The sequence below is a fragment of the Pan paniscus genome, chromosome 6, assembly GCF_029289425.2.
Source record: "Pan paniscus chromosome 6, NHGRI_mPanPan1-v2.0_pri, whole genome shotgun sequence".
NCBI classification, from domain to species: Eukaryota; Metazoa; Chordata; class Mammalia; order Primates; family Hominidae; genus Pan; species Pan paniscus.
In genome coordinates this window covers 81,864,590-81,871,257 of record NC_073255.2, presented here as the reverse complement: position 1 = coordinate 81,871,257, position 6,668 = coordinate 81,864,590, and the positions used below count along the sequence as shown (strand labels likewise).

The 6,668-nt window shown below is 55.1% G+C and overlaps 1 pseudogene; it reads right to left on the bottom strand.

Annotated features, from left to right (window-relative positions):
* Positions 1-515: 515 nt before the first annotated feature.
* On the bottom strand, positions 516-5,222 carry LOC129398226 (suppressor APC domain-containing protein 2-like; annotated as a pseudogene).
* Between the last annotated feature and the right edge of the window lie 1,446 nt (positions 5,223-6,668).

The window sequence follows — 6,668 nt, the reverse complement described above, 5'->3', positions numbered from 1 at the left end:
TGAAATGAAAATTATCAAGCCCAATGTTGTAAGGGCCATAGGGAAATAAGCGCATACACGTGGTTAATGACAGTGTGCACCGAGTTTCTGAGGAGTGTGGCTAGCAATAGACACTTAGTGCTATAACATTATTGATTTTTTGTTGTTTTTTTTTTGTTTTTTGAGATAGAGTCTCGCTCTGTCACCCAGGCTGGAATGCAGTGGTGCGATCTCGGCACACTGCAAGCTCCACCTCCCAGGTTCACACCATTCTCCTGCCTCAGCCTCCGGAGTAGCTGGGACTACAGGCGCCCGCCACCACGCCTGGCTAATTTTTTGTGTTTTTAGTAGAGACGGGGTTTCACTGTGTTAGCCAGGATGGTCTCGATCTCCTGACCTCATGATCCACCTGCCTCAGCCTCCCAAAGTGCTGGGATTACAGTTGCGAGCCACCGCGCCCGACCTATTTATTCTTATTAAGCGGTTAAATACCACTTTTGGAAATGTATCGCAGAGAAGTAACCCAAAAGAAGATAGTCCTTACAAAATTATTTATAGCTGCAGTGCACAACAGTGAAAAGAGGGGAAGCAACCCAAATGCACAGTGGTAGAGAGTCGAATAAGTCAGTTAATATAATGGAATGTTACAAAGCCACCAAAAAGGATTCAGTGGGTTAGATAAATAGAAATGTCCACAAAATATGTAAATTATCAAAACATGCATTAAATCTATTTAAGAATATGTAGATATAGCAAAAAGAATGAGCTGGTCATGGTGAGACTGCTAGGTGGGAAGGGGTCCTGGGAAAAACCCCAACCGGCCTGTACACTGGGGTGGAGCCCCCCGGAAAAACTCCAACCGGCCTGTGCACTGGGGTGGAGCTTCGGGAAGTGGCGCAGTCTTTTGTAGCAGGGAGGAGCCTGGCACCTCTTCTTTCTGTGTAGAACCTGGGATTCTAGCTGCTGGCAGGAAGCACTGTAGCAGAGACTCTGGCCTTGTGAGAGTCCTTCTTTCCCCCTTTTCTTCCTTTTCACTCAATAAAACCCTGTCTTACTCACCATTCAAACTGTCTGCGAGCCCGGGGCAGACACTCTTCTGTCTCCTGCTTCTAGTCCTGTAAAGATGCCAGGATCTCCCAGGGCATGGCAGGCACCCTCAAAGGTAGACGTGATTGAGGCCCTAATGGGCCGTCTCCAGCCTGGTGACGGGGGTGGCGGCTTCTCCCAGGCTGTCGCTGGCCAACCCACTGCGCTGCAGTCCACCTGGTGCTGGGGCTGTGGTGCTAGGGCTGTGGGGCACAGTCCTTCAGGACCCACTCCCTTTCCTGCCCAGAAGATCCAGGCCTGGCGTCCTTATGTCCTCTGGAAAGCTCACTCTCATCCTCAGGGTAGGAGGGCAGTTGCAGGCTGGGCTGGTTTGGGCCTGTCCTGGGACACCCCTGCAGGCCAGATGCAGCAGGGGATGTGGCTCTGAGGGGTTGCTGTGGGCAGGTTAGCGTGGAGCTGGGTTCTGGAAAGGAGTTGCCGTGCTGTCTGCCAGGACCCCTCCTCTGAGACAGGGGTGCCTTGTGGGACAGTGCCCCAAAGTGCCCTGGGCACGAGGGGTCCCTGCGCCCCCCACACACTGACCCCGCATTGGGGGGCCCTGCACCCCACACACTGATCCCGCATCGGGGGGCCCTGGACCATCCTTGATGTTGCCATGCCCCTAGCTCTGGTGGCACTGGGACCCTCCAGGATGGGCTGAGCAGGGGCCTCCTCCACCAGTGCAAACCCCAGCACCAGCGGGAGTGGGCCTAGGCAGGGGGTGCAGGGAGTGACACTCAAGGGGACCTGCCCCAGCCTCCTCTTGTACTCTGGGGGTTCTCGTTTTCCTTGGCTGAGGGAAGTGGCCTCTCCCCGCTGAAACCTGGGGTCAGGCTGAGTGTGGGAGGAAACGGGGGTGGGGAGCGAGCAGGACCCCAGACCTTGGGAATCCTGAGTTGGGGTGGGGGGGCAGGCTCTGCCTACCATGTGCCTGGGGGCCTGGGCTGAACCCCCTCCTGGGGAGCCAGGCTCACAGGTTGTTCTGTGGGACTCAACAGGGGACAGCGTCCTGGCCAGGGGGAAGGCCATCACACCGGGGTCTGCGGGAGGCATACGCAGGCTAAGCTCTCACCCGCCTGGCCCCCACCACCCCGCGATCTGCTGCAGCCATTCTCTCTGCCTTGGCCGGGACCCGAAGTCCGACCACCATTCCTGGGGCTCCCCTGCCAGGCAGGCACCCCCCGCTTAGAGGCCATCCCCACCCCCTCCATCTGCCCCTGTCCTAGCGACAGCCACCTTGTCCTGGTGCCCTGGTTGAGGGGAGGAAGCTGTCCTTGCACCCCTGGTCTCGGGCGCAGCCTCAGCGCCGCATCAGAGCTGCCCGGCCCCTCTCTACTGGCCATTGTCGGAAGTGCAGCCCGGCGTGAGCATTGCCTTTCCCTGGAGATGGGACCCAGAGCAGCACCGCTGGAAACAGGGAGTCCGCCACTGTTCCTGACAGCGGCAGTAGTAATTGCGGACCATGCAGACTCAAGAGAGTCCCAGCCCATGTCAGCACCAGGAGCCAAAACCGAGTCAAGGGCTCGGTGCGGGGACCAGCCGGGGGCAGGCCTGGGAAGCCTGGATGGCAAGTGGGGCAGGAAGGCGCCCACTCCGGGACTGCCTGGGCCTGCAGGGGGTCTCCAGCCAGAGACGTTGGGTGAGACGGGGCGTCCGCCCTCGAAGGGCTGAGTGACAGAACTGCCCTGGGGGTCCGCCCAGCCCAAACGGGCTAGATGAAGGTGGAGTCCAGAGGCCTCCCCGTCCTGCTGGCTGAGGGCCTGGGCCTCAAACAGCTGCTTAATGAGCGCCGACTTCTGCTCCAGCTGCACGACGCGCCCACTCTTCTCGGTCACCTCCTGGGTGAGGCGTCGGTTCTGCTCCTTCAGCATAAGGATAGTCTGCTGCTGCCACCCCGGGAAGGAGGTGAACGTCAGGGCAGGGCAGAGGGGCCCGGAGGAGGACGTAGGCAGGGCCCGGCTGGCACCGGCCGCAGCCAGCAACTCCCCCACGCACCGGGCCACCTCCTGTACCTTAGGCAGTAGCCGCCCCAGTGGGTGGGGGCTCCCCGCAGGCCCAAAGTCGGCGCTGGCTCTGCTCTGGCCCAGGCGGCACTGGCGCTCCTGCACTGGTTGCAGCCGCTGCTGGTACCAGTCGCGGCCCCGCCATCATCTCCAAACCCTGCAGCAGCACCACCTTCTCCTGCTCCAGCTCCTTCATCTGCTTCAGCAGGCCGCAGTCCACGCCGCTGGTGATGGTGAGCCTCCGACTTCTCTTCGGGCACGGGGGGGCCAGTCGGACATCCCGAGTCCACCTCCAGGGCCCTGCAGGCCGATGAACCTGCGTCCGCGCTTGCGCTCTGGGTCCGCTCTGGCTCCGCGGGGCAGGACGCCGCCTCGGCGGGGGGTGTACAGCTGCTCTGGGCTGCGGGCCGCGCCGCGCCGCCTGAACCTGGGCGGGGGCTTCTCCAGGACTGTCTGTGGCTCGTTGGCCAGCGTAAACGCCAGGCGCTGCAGCGGCTGGTCCCCAGGCTGGGCCGGGGCGCACGTGGGGTCCCGGGGGCAGCCGATGGCGCTCAGCAGCTAGGTGAGCAGGTCGGCCACAAAGCGCTCGAAGGTCAGGCAGCCACTGGCCGAGGCCACCTGGCGCAGGCCCTCCAGCATCCCACGGGGCAGCTCCCGCGCGTCTGCCCCCCGCCAGCGGGACTGGCTCTGGCGCAGGTGCACGCAGCCGCGCCGCGGGTCGTCCAGGATGTCCAACAGGGTGCGCAGGCTCTGCAGGAAGGTGCACGGCAGCCCCTCCGTGCTGGGCGTGGGCGTGGGCGCGGGCGCGGGCGCGAAGGGGAGGCACGTGGCCCCGCTCAGCCGTGGCAGCCCCAGCCATGGGCGCCCGGGCTCGGTCCCAGCGTCCACCCGCGTCCGTCCCCGTGCGGCCCCACGGCGGGGCCAGCCCAGCCCACAGCAGTCTCAACCTCTCGGGCTCAAGCCATTTTTCTGCCTCAGCTTTTCGAGTAGTTGGGACTACAGCCACGCACCCCTACGTGGGCTAATTTTTGTATTCTCGCATCCAGTACAAAGATGCTTTTTGTAGTAGCCACATTTCTAAAAAGCGGTATGCAAATTGAGATTGTCGAAAACATTCTAAAATGTAACAGAGGCACAGAAGCAATAAAAAGATTCTTTTATCAGACAACTTCTTCCTTCTCCGTGGAGCTCAGAGGCAGCTTACGTTGTGATTAGAAATGTGGGCTTGGCCAGGCGTAGTGGCTTACACCTGTGATCCCAGCACTTTGGGAGGCCAAGGCGGGCAGATCACCTGAGGTCAAGAGTTCGAGACCAGCCTGGCCAACATGGTGAAACACTGTCTGTACTAAAAATACAAAAATTAACTGGGCGTGGTGGTAGGCCCCTGTAATCTCAGCTACTTGAAAGGCTGAGGCAGGAGAATCGCTTGAACCTGGGAGGCAGAAGTTGCAGTGAGCAGAGATGAGGCCACTGCACTCCAGCCTGAGCAACAAAGAGTGAAACTCCATCTCCAAAAAAAAAAAAAAGACTGTGGGCTTTACAGTCAGATAGACATGGTTTCAAATTCCCACCCTGCTACCTGCTGTCTGTATGATCTTGGGCAAATCATTTAACTTCTCTGACTTCAGCCCCCTCATCACTAAAATGGATAATATTAATAAGAGTATCCATTGTGGCTGGGCGTGGTGGCTCACGCCTGTAATCCCAACACTTTGGGAGGCTGCCTGAGGCAGGCGGATCACCTGAGGTCGGGAGTTTGAGACCAGCTTGCCCAACATGGAGAAACCCTAACTCTACTAAAAATACAAAATTAGCTGGGCATGGTGGCACATGCCTGTAATCCTAGCTACTCAGGAGACTGAGGCAGGAGAATCACTTGAACCTGGTAGGTGGAGGTTGCGGCAAGCCAAGATTGCACCATTGCACTCCAGCCTGGGCAAAAACAACGAAACTCCCTCTCAAAAAAAAAAAGAAAAAATAAGAGTATCTATTGCATAATCTTAGGATTAGAGAAATGTGCTTGTAGGGTACACTGTGTAGTACTTGGCTTATGGGTCTGTTTTCCGTGAGTATGAGATCATATTTACTAAGTTATTATACACTAAGTTAACTGCTGGAAAGGGGGTTAGTGAGGATTCCTTCATAACTTTAGAGATGAAACATGATTTTCCTATTGCTTCTTTTTTGTGATTCTTTTCTCATGGGAAATACTGTCTTTTCTGCTTTGTAGATATCATTGAAATGGATTCCAGGCGTGTGCCTTGAGACAAGTTGGCCTGCATCACCAAGTGCAGCAAGCACATCTTCAATGCCATCAAGATCACCTAGAACGAGCCGGCGTCAGCAGATGACTTCCTCCCCACCCTCATCTACATTGTTTTGAAGGGCAACCCCCCACGCCCTCAGTCTAATATCCAGTATATCACGCGCTTCTGCAATCCAAGCCGACTGATGACTGGAGAGGATGGCTACTATTTCACCAATCTGGTGAGTAAGTGAGTTCTTGGCGTTGTGGAGAAGGACTAGGAAGGTGGTGGTTTTGGGGATGTGACAGGTCACTCAGGCCCGTGACAGGTGAATGCTTCTGTGTGGGAAGGCAGCACGGCTGAGGAAGCTCACTTTGTATCAGGGAGCACAAAGACCAGGCCGTACAGACACTCCGCCTGCCAGCACTTGATCAGAGATTGTGTTCATCCTACGGAAACAGATGACATGTGTTGGGCATCACTCCCCACGGTCCTGGGTAGAAGAGTCCTTCACTTGGCAGGGCTTTTTCAACCATGAATAAGGCAAATTATATATAAGTTAATAATGCCATTTCGAACCGAGACAGATGGCAGCTAAATGAAGTTTAATTAAAGAATGAGTGCTGGGGCCCTTTTTACTGGGTACTGCATCTACTTCGACCACAAAAGACGAAGTGACCCCAACTTCAAGAACAGGCTTTGAGATGGAAGAAAGAAACAGAAGCTTGCCAAGGAGAGAGCTGGGCTTTCCAAGTTACCTGACCTTAAAGATGCTGAAGCTGTTCAGAAGTTCTTCCTTGAAGAAATACAGCTTGGTGAAGAGTTACTAGCTCAAGGTGAATATGAGAAGGGCATAGACCATCTGACAAATGGAATTGCTGTGTGTGGACAGCCACAGCAGTTACTGCAGGCCTTACAGCAAACTCTTCCACCACCAGTGTTCCAGATGCTTTTGACTAAGCTCCCAACAATTAGAGAATTCTAAGTGCTCAGAGCTTGGCTGAAGATGATGTGGAATGAGAAACAAATGTCAACATAATAAAATCTCAGTTAAAAATATTTTAAAAATTCTTGGTAGTTGAGCAGCTCTGGGGGAATAAGGGCAAATATCCTTGTTATGAACTACACTGAAATCTACCAAAGTTAATGTTTACTTTGTGTAGGTCCATTTGTCTATTTTATTTATTTTTCCCAGTGAAAAGTGTATTTTGATAGAGAACTTTTCATTTTATAAATACACTATGAGTTACTGAAAATTCATATCATGGATTTCGTTTATTCCTGAAACATAGTTAAACTGTACATATGACATGGCTTATGTTAAAAATACCCAGTGCTCAGTTTTGAAAGATAG